The sequence below is a fragment of the Sinocyclocheilus rhinocerous genome, unplaced genomic scaffold (genome assembly GCF_001515625.1).
Source record: "Sinocyclocheilus rhinocerous isolate Xijiao unplaced genomic scaffold, SAMN03320098_v1.1 scaffold1192, whole genome shotgun sequence".
In the NCBI taxonomy this organism is placed as follows: Eukaryota; Metazoa; Chordata; class Actinopteri; order Cypriniformes; family Cyprinidae; genus Sinocyclocheilus; species Sinocyclocheilus rhinocerous.
The window spans coordinates 517,947-528,382 of record NW_015639585.1 but is presented as its reverse complement, the minus strand read 5'-3'; positions in this window follow the sequence as shown (position 1 = coordinate 528,382).

The window sequence follows — 10,436 nt, the reverse complement described above, 5'->3', positions numbered from 1 at the left end:
GATTATTTTTTTAATATTTTTATTTAAACTTTTCTTTTTTGTCTTCTTAATGCTTAATGGGCTTTGCCCCTAAGCACACATGGAGCAGCAGTCTTATCCTTACTCCTTCTCTTTCTTTTTGAGTGCCAGCTTTTCTTCTGAAGCGAGTAGACGCAGTCTGAGTCGAAGGACAAAAATCAGCAAAACATGTTGCGTTTGCTTTCTTCTACTCATGTTTGTTTTTCTGAGTTCCTTGAACTGTGCATCCAAAGAACGTACAAGTATTTGAGGAGAGTTTTACATGTGTATTTAGGGCTCAAACACACACACGCTGCACTATGTGTATGAGTAGAGGCCATCTGTTGTTGGGCACTCTGTTGACGGGTGAATTGCAGAGACACATCTGTTCACAACTCTGTGCCACACAGGGTGGCGCCTGCACTGAAATCACACAGCACCATCGCTCTGCCCCCATTGGCTCATGCTGAGCCCATATCATGCCTGGGTCTGTCCAGGGTGCCAGAGGCCTGGCCTTCTACCAGTTTCTACCACCACCTATGACATGTGAGAGAAAAGACCACCATTAGAAACCCTGGCCCTCAGCCAGACATGCAAACACACATTGTTCTGCCTCTCTTCCAGAGCACACAATTAGGGTAGGCTTGCCAAGTTTAGCCATATTTCCATAAATCTGAACTCTTTACCTCTGTCTACTGTATGAGTGTGTGAGTTTTTGTGTGTTCATGCCACTCATCATTATAGCTGTAGTTAGACTAAATGCAGTCATGTCCATTTTGTGTGCAAGGATATTTTCTCCCATTTTTCAGCTGTGAGCAGAATGGGCTTCATAGTTTTAAAAAACCATTAGCACCGAACTGGTAAAAGCATGTTCTCTCTTTCTCTCTGTGTACTGAAAATACCATATATATTGCTTTGTTTTCCCTATTAAAGTCATGCTCCCTGTCTAAGTGTGTGTGTGTGTGTTAGATAAAACAGTTCTTCTATTAGTAACTATTACACAAGCTGTACACAAAAGCAATGAGCTCTCCCCTCTTAGGAGACAGGATTTTCTGCTCTGTTTTTGTGTCTCTGCTGAAACACTGTAAGTCGGCTTTACAAAGACAATCAGATGACTGTATTAAACAATTTCAGTTACATAAAAACAAAACCAGTGTCCTTTTGTTATGTATAACTAACTAACTGTCTGTCTGTCTGTCTCATTTAGTCTATCAACCCTTCAGTACAGATATCTATCTATCTGTCTATCTGTCTGTCTGTCTGTCTGTCTGTCTTTCTCATTTTGTCTATCTACCCTTCACTGTTAGACATTTCAAAGGGTTTTTACAGTTCTAACACTGTTGCCAGTAAGTTACTGTAATTAAGATTTACAGTAGCAAACTGTATTTGATTTACAGTAGCAAACTCTACCGTTTTACAGTAAATTACTATAAAAAATCCAATTCATCAGTATACTACTGTAATTAATTTATTTTAATATAGATTTCATTTGATATATTGTATGTTATATGTAGAATTCATTTTATTTTTTATCCTACATACTGTATGTACTACTGGCATTCAATTAAAACAGACACAATAATTACAAAATATCAAATTCTTTATTTAAAATATTGAATGTATAACACTTAAAAATACAGTCTTCCAGTGCGGGAACAGTTCATCTTCACCATTTCTCCTGTCTTAGGACATTTTGCAGTGCATTATGTTGTATTCTCTGGATTTATCCTCACAAAGAATCTATAGGCAACAAAAACATAATGGGAAAATAAATACATAGCCGTCTGCAAAACCCAGGTGATGCTCCAAACCGTGGCCACCACCTTTGCTCACCATCCACTTTGTTTGTGACTGAAATGTGTTCCCTGAAAAACAAAAAAGTAGAAATGACACACTTTTAAAATGCAAACCCCATATAGAATACACAAACCTCTCAAAACCATATTTGTTCTCTTACCTGAATTATCAGTCTCAGGGTGGTTGGCATGCTCATGTCTTTCTTGATGCTTCATTGCAGTTGCCTTTAAAACACAAATGCAAATAATGCAGTAAAACTTAAATTCCATTAAAAACTATAACAAACTAATTCTAAAACTAAGGCAGATAGCCATAAAACTAGTTTAACCTTGCTAACACATGGTTTTATTTTCTCAATAGGCTACTGGCCAACATTAACTAACACCTGAACAAAATTTCACATTAGTTAACTTAATGTTAATGTAAGATAAGCGTTGCTCGTACGTTCCGTACGTTAATACAATATGCTGACAAAGTCGTTTGAAAGGACAACGCAGTTTACCTTGGTAAAGTTACCTCAATGTTAACGGGTAATTTGTTAACTGGTGTGCAAAAATCTGACAAAACACACACACAGACATACATATATTTTACCTTGCTTGCTGGTCTTATTCTCTCGTAAGGTGCATCGATACACAGCGCAGATGTTCTCCGGAACTCTTCCGCTCTTGCGGGTTCATCCCCGGCAAAAACCCGCGGCGCTGCCCCATGGGTTCTGTGTCTTCCTCGGATGCGAGCAGCACAGCGCGACGCGACAAAAGACAATATAGAACCCATTATAATCAGCGATACTATCTACAATGGATGCGGACAGTAAAGTGATGCCCCGGTATATTTCTGACGTAGGCCTACAGATGTACTCCAAGCGCTTGCGCTGTTTCTGACACGAAGGGCAAACGTATTTGTCAATCATTACAAGCGATGTAACACATCCAGTATAGTCTGTCCCAAGCTGTTGCGGCGTTGTAGACACGGTGCAGGACAAATCTTGTCAATTCAAATGTAAGAAGTGAGGAAAATAAAACAGGTGCATCGATACACAGCGCGGATGTTCTCCGGAACTCTTCCACTATCGCGGGTTCATCCCCGGGCAAAACCAGCGGCGCTGCCCCGTGGGTTCCGTGTCTTCCTCGGATGCGAGCGGCACGACGCGACAAAAGACAATATAGAACCCATTATAATCAGCGATACTATCTACAATGGATGCGGACAGTAAAGTGATGCCCCGGTATATTTCTGACGTAAATGGAATGACACCACAGAGGCCGTTACGGCAAATACAGTAGTATACAGCAATTTTTAAAAATACAGTAAGTCACTGTATGTGGAGTTTGACGTCACAGAAAATTCCCATGATGCAAAGGGTATTACAGTTACTTACTGTAAATGAAATTTGCAGTATTAAACTGGGGGATATACAGTAAATAACTGTAGAAATTACAGAAATATCTAACAGTGTTCAGTATATTTTTCTCTGTTTGTCTCTGTCTGTGTCTGTCTGTCTCGTTTTGTCTATCTACCCTTCAGTATATTTTTCTATTTGTGTATACCCGTCTGTCTGTCTCTGTCTTTCTGTCTGTCTCATTTTGTCTAACTACACTTCAATTTATTTTTCTCTGTTTGTCTCTCTGTCTGTGTCTGTCTTTCTGTCTCGTTTTCTTCATCTACCCTTCATTATATTTTTCTATTTGTGTCTGTCTGTCTGTCTGTGTCTCGTTTTGTCTATCTACCCTTCAGTATATTTTTCTATCTGTGTATGCCAGTCTATCTATCAGTCTATCTTTCTGGCTGGCTGGCTGTCTGTCTTGCTCTCTAGCTGTCTGTCGTTCTGTCTGTCTATTGATCATACTATCTGTCTAACCTACTGTTTTTTATCTGATTGTAAATTGCAGAGATTTGTTATCGTGTGCAGTTTTGTGAAAACTTTTCATCAGTCTAGACAGTTCACTGCTGCAATGTAGGAGGAAACAGGTGTTGTGTATATCTCCTAATTTTGTGACAGGTACAGACTCATTAGAGACATGGAAGGAGAGACAGAGAGAGATACACATAATGAGTCATAGCTCAGTCAACACACACACTCACACACGCCATACCTAACTACTGTGATGCATGCATTTGCACCAAACACATCTACTAACGATCCTCCAGTATTCCCCTTTAACAGGGACAGAGTGAGGGTGAGAGAGTGAGGTAGAGAGGGAGGAGGGGGGATGAATCCTCCCTGATAATAAATAGACAACATTTCTCCATCTGTTGGTCACTATGTTAATGGTTGTCTCTCTTCCCTCCCTTCCTGTTTCCTCCTTTTTGTCATGTACTTCATCATTAGCATTCTTTTCCTCCTCTTCTTCTTGGTGTGATACCAGACATCCCATAATAGCAGACAGCTCATTTTCTCTACCTTGGGATTCCTAAAGCTCTTTCAAATTTATTTCAGACTCTGACTGAATTAGTCGGTTTTGTCTTCAACAGTATGTCTAAAGCAGTATTGCACCAAGGCTCCACACTCCCAGGGCACAACATATGCGTCGCCGTTTGTAATATATCTGCTTATTGCAATGTTATGGAGGCTCCATATTTGAGTCCCAATCTTGCCTCTGGAAGAACACAAGGGTCACTAAACTGTTGCTGTTGTTTCAAATATGAATCAGAGGCTTTCCCTCCAAATCTCTCATCACAAATCACAATAAAATGCTTTGAAAGGCCCCATTCTTCAGTTCAGGGGACAATTAACATACATTTATATTAAATCACCCTTATTGGGTTAGTTCCTCCCGAAAATTCTGTCTTTATTTACTCACCCTCATGATTTTTTTTTTCAAATTAATATTTTTAGAGCTCAATGTTCTTCAAGCTGTCGTCTTTTATGTTTTGCAGAAGAAAGTCATGCAGGTTTGGAACGACATGAGGGTGAGGAAATGACAGAATTGTCATTTTTGGGTGATCTTTTTAAATAAGTTGTAAATTTTCCAACGGCCAAAACTATTGAATAAAAGTTACATGAAAGATGTATTTAACTGAAACAAGAGTCCTCTATCATTTCCTGCCAGCCATTGCAATTTCATTAAATATCAGTATGAGTAACATCGCTGCCGTAATATGTTATATCTGTATGTGGGATGTCTCCTCCCACACAGACACTCCAGTCAGGTCATTCTATAATGTGATGGGTGCTTCAAAAATACTTACAAACGCTTCAGAATTAATATCTTGCCGTATTAATGCAGTATATGCAGTCATATAATTATTTGTAAACATTACATGTCATTAAGGTCAAAGTAAAAAGGGACAGATTTAATTTAACAGAGCTGAATGGTCACTAAAAAACACCTCACAGAAATTTTGTTCATTATAATTCTGGCATGACCATAAATGGCCATATCTGGGATGTGGGTTGTTTACTTTGTAATCCGTTCATCCACTTTGACCCATTGAGGCAGTTCATGAATATGATTCATCAGAATCATTCTAGTATCGATTAGGCAATCGGCCAATCATAGTGAAATGGAGGCACAAAAGCTGTTAATACAACTTTTCCTGATAATTAGTTTACTTTTTTATGTATTATTTAATCATATTAGATTACTTTCGCTTCCCTTTTTTTGAGCCACTGTTTCTCTTGCCTCCTTGGAGAAAACACCTCTGGGAGAGAGAGAAGGGATGTTTCTAAGCCAGTGAAATGCCACTTGCCTAGTACTGAAATCGCAGAGGATTTGGTCCAGGATATGTGCTCTGGAGAATCAAGCTGCCTTCCGCCTCTCTCTCTCTCTCTCTCTCTCTCTTCTCTCTGGCCATGGTGGTTTGGCAGACCTTTCATTTTGTATTCCACCAATCACAAAGCTCACAGAAGAGCAGACAAGAGAGACACAGTGGAAACTGCTTTCTGCATATTTTAGCGTTCATAACACCAGTGCCCTTTCATCTTCAAATCACGTAACCATTTACATCCTGAACAAGAAAGACAACTTGCAGTCAAAGGCTTTCTGTACCTTCTCTAATACATATTACGCAGATCTAACAACACTGGCAGCAAGAGAAGAATGAATGGGAGACGGCCAGAGCTGAACGTGTGATGTCATGCTCCATTTGGTCAACAGAGGGCGCTAAAGGTACATTCAAGGCATCTCTACTGCCTCAAAACACTCTGACTCACCCATCTTCCCCCTCCTCAACTCCCATTAATCCCTCTTCCAATAAACCACCTCTCTTCTGACCTCAGAACAGTTGCCTTCTTTCTGTACACATGCAGTGTGGCCATGTGCAGCAAAACAGGCCTGATCCGAGGTCAGAGACCTTTCTGCTGTAACACATATCCTTAAAATGGGCACATCAATGAAGCCTTTAAGAGACTCTGAACTTCAAATACACAAATATTTTCAAGTTAGTGCTTCAGAGCATTAGGGCCAAGTGAATGTGACCTTTTTACATTTAGCTATGATGACTTTTTGGGCTCGAAAGTCAAACACACACACAAATGCACACAATGAATCATACTAGCAAACGAACATGCAGCCAGTTGGTTGATGCAATCATTCACTGGGTGGATTTATTGATGGAATCCAGCAGGAATGTTTTCAGTTTTCCAATGCCCTTCCAAGCGGAGAGCAAATGAGTTAGGAAAGATCAGCAAGCAACTGCCAAGAGAACACACATTCAATTTTTGTATGGTCTTTCATCTTTCATATTTGATTTTTGGATTGATTTTTGCAGCAGAGCTGAAAACTTGAAAAGGACTGCCACAGTCTTAAGTGTTATTCAGAGGTTAACTTCAATGGTTTCTGCAATAAGAGTCGCTACATGCTGGTCCATTACGTTTAGTGTTATAATAACTCATTCATTTAATACCACTGTTGGTGTGTAACTAACTAAAAGCAGCAAAGCTACAAACCTAACAACATTTTTCAGTAGCGTTACACAAGCTCACCTGTTTTACAGTAAAACGAGTCAATTCTGTAATACTGTATTGCAAGTGTAGCTTTACAGCTGAGAGATCCGACGCAATCAAATCTCTCACTGACCCTGTCCCAAATGGTGCCGAGAGCTCTCGCAGTCCTCCTCTGAGACCACACTTTGACAATGTAATGCTGCAAAGACTGTCAGATTGTAGTTTGCTGTGGACTTAGAGTGGCACATAGCAACCACAAAAGGGTTGCTCTTCAGTACCCTTCTGAAATCTAAAATCACAAATGCACCCAGTACCCTTATGAATTTGACAGGCACATGCATAAGGACACCAAGACTGCAACTGCAAATCGAGTGTGCCATTTGTGAAAGGGTCTCTTTGGGAGCTCCAGTTCATTTCAGTAAATTGATTTGTTTACTAATTGATCACACTCTTCTGAGCATTTTATTTGTAGTAAAATACAGTATAATAGTTCCAGGTTGCCTTCAGAACTGCCTTAATTCTTCATGGTATAGATTCCACAAGGTTTTGGAAACATTACTCAGAGATTTTGGTCCATGTTGGCATGAAAGCATCACACACCTGCTGCAGATTTATCTGCTGCACATCCATGATGTGAATCTCCCATTCTACTGCATCCCAAAGGTGCTCTAATGGATTGAGATCTGGTGCCTGCGGAGGCCTTTTGAGTATAGTGAACTTCTTATAATGTTCAAGAAACGAGTTTGAGATGATTTGAGCTTCCTGACATTGTGCAGATCTACTGTACATTATTGGAAGTAGCCATCTCAAGATAGGTACACTGTGGTCATGAAGGGATGGACATGGTCAGCAGCAATACTCAGGTAGGCTGTGGCATTTAAACAATGCTCAATTGATACTAAGGGGCAAAAGTATGCCAAAAAATATCCCCCACTTCATCACCAGCCTATACCATTGATGCAACGCATGATGAATCTATGCTTTCATGTTGTTTATGCCAAATTCTTACCCTACCATCTGAATGTTGCAGCAGAAATCGAGACTCATCATACCAGGTAACGTTTTTCCAATCTTCTATTGTCCAATTTTGGTGAGCCATGCAAATTGTAGCCTCAGTTTCCTGTTCTTAGCTCACAGGAGTGTCACCCGGTGTGATCTTGAGCTCAACATGTTTTACATGTTGTGTGTTCAGAGATGCTCTTCTGCATACCTTACTGTTACTGTTGCCTTTCTATCATCTTGAACTAGTCTGGTCATTCTCCTGTGACCACTGGCATCAACAAGGCATTTTCACCCACAGAACTGCCACTCACTGGATATTTTCTATTTTTCAAACTACTCTCTGTAAACCCTAGAGATGGTTGTGTGTGAAAATCCCAGTAGATTAGCGGTTTCTGAAATACTGAGTCCATCTGGCACCAACAACCATGCCACGTTCAAATATATATTACATATATAAATATGTATTTCTGGTTAAGGCAGTGTGAGCTTTTGTTGGAAATAGCCTTCATGCAGATTTCAGTGTGACAAATGTTATTGTTGCTGATCTCAATTCAATATTGATGGGACAGTTAACTAGAGATATGATTCATGGGTGTTTAGTGTCACTAACTAATTTTATTTTAGGAACTTAAATGAAAAACCGGTGTTTTATTAAGAAATATTTTCTCCATTGTTTCTTTCTTTTTAAACTTTTTAAAAATGTTTAAATCAATAATCAAGCTGTAATTACATTTACATTTAGACATTTAGCAGACGCTTTTATCCAAAGCGACTTACAAATTAGGACAATGGAAGCAATCAAAATCAACAAAAGAGCAATGATATGCAAGTGCTATAACAAGTCTCAGTTAGCTTAACGCAGTACACGTAGCAAGGTTGTTTTTTTTATTATATAATAAATAAAAATAAAACAGATAGAATAGAAAAAGAATAGAGTAAGCTAGTGTTAGTGGCCTTTTTTGCTTTTGTTAATTGTATAATCAAATTAATTAATAAAGAACATATTGTAATAAAAAAAGCAAGTCTTGTCAGCCTTACCATTTTATGGAAATACCATTGCAAAACAGTTATATTGTTGAGAGACAGAGCTCAGCCCTGTGGTGTCAATAATTGTGACTCAAACATCATTTAGAAAACTAATCCCAACAGAATAGAGCTTTAAATGAACCTGAATCAGCTGTTAAAGTTCACAAGTGTCCAGAAAGAAATACAGCAGGACATCAGCAATGTCACCTCGCAGACTGACCCCAGGCCAAAAGAGATATAATTACAGACCGTTCGCAATGCTAGAGCGAGAGGGGAGAAAGAGAATAAAGGGGGAGAGGAAAAATGACAAACTGGCACACAGAGAAAGAGAGATTATAAGGGCCAATAGCCACATCACCTCCACTGGCCCTTTGGTGACATTTTATATCACAGACCAACTGTGTTTCCTTCTCCCTCATCCCTCCATCTCTCCACTTTTTCCCCATCTCTCTATTTCAGTGAGAGTTTGTTTAAGCTGCCTCTCAGGTCACTTCAATTTGAGTTTTTTCTTTTTTAGTCTCTTGTTCTGAGGAGACATTCGGATGGGTTAAACAGAGCAGGACTGCTGCCATTATGAAGCTCACATTGAACTTACCCTCAACAGTGGTGTCAAGTGCTTTGCGTTGAGATCCAGGCTTATGTGTATGTTTCATGTGGTTTGAGGCAGAATGAGATGGAGAGGTTGTGATGTGGGACCTTGCTGAGTTTTATAGAATCGACTTTTATCAACAGGAAGATTGGCAATAGTATTATTTCAGCATTATTTGTCAATGTTGATTTAGCTATTATCTTTTCATTTTCACTTTTCATAGTTTTTCACTGTTTTAAAACCAGTTTTTCATAGTTTTTATTGTTGTTTTTATAGATACAAATTTAGCTTTAATTTATTATTTTTTATTCCGTTTTAGTCATTTTAATACTATAATTTAAGTGTTTTCATTTAATTTTCAAAAACTTAGCTGAACATTCACGCTCCCCTTTTCCATACAGTTATTGTATATGGGGATGCTGTCAAGTCTCATAATGAAAAAAGAACCATAACAGTATCATTAAATTGGTCTTGTGCACTATATTCCAATTTTTCAGAAGCCATATGATAACTTTGTGTGAGGAACAGAATGTCATTCTTGACCACTGAAGGCATATTATGATGACAGAACTTTAAAAAAAAAGATTTTATTTTATTTATTTTCATCACTTTCAAAGACTGAATAAACAAGCGATTTGTAGATATTTTTTTATCAAGGGAATGTTGATATCTAAAGTCACCTTCAATTTATTCCCTGTTTTGAAGCATGTTTTTTTTTTATCTCTCTTTAGATACACACTTTCCACATCTAAATAATGAGCAAGCTGTCAGAAACCATCACATGTCAGTGGCCAGAGTCTGGTGGTCACTTCACTGCATGCTTACACACACACTCAAAGACCTTCAGGGGCTCTAAAACCTGAAGCACAATTCAGAGGGGCATCAAAGGCACAAAGCTGTCATGACCATTTAGCTTCATCTCGCAACGGGCTAACATCCTATTTCCGTCTCTCACTCTTCATTTTTTCAAATTACATTCTGTGTGTGTGTGGTGTGGCTGCATGTATATGTGCTTGTTTCTTCAACATCAAACACTTGTATTTCTTAGGGGCTGAATTTTATTAAAACAGTTTCCTTTTTGTTATATGAAGGTCACATTAAAACTTTTTATCAGTCCTTTATAATATATACCAGTCC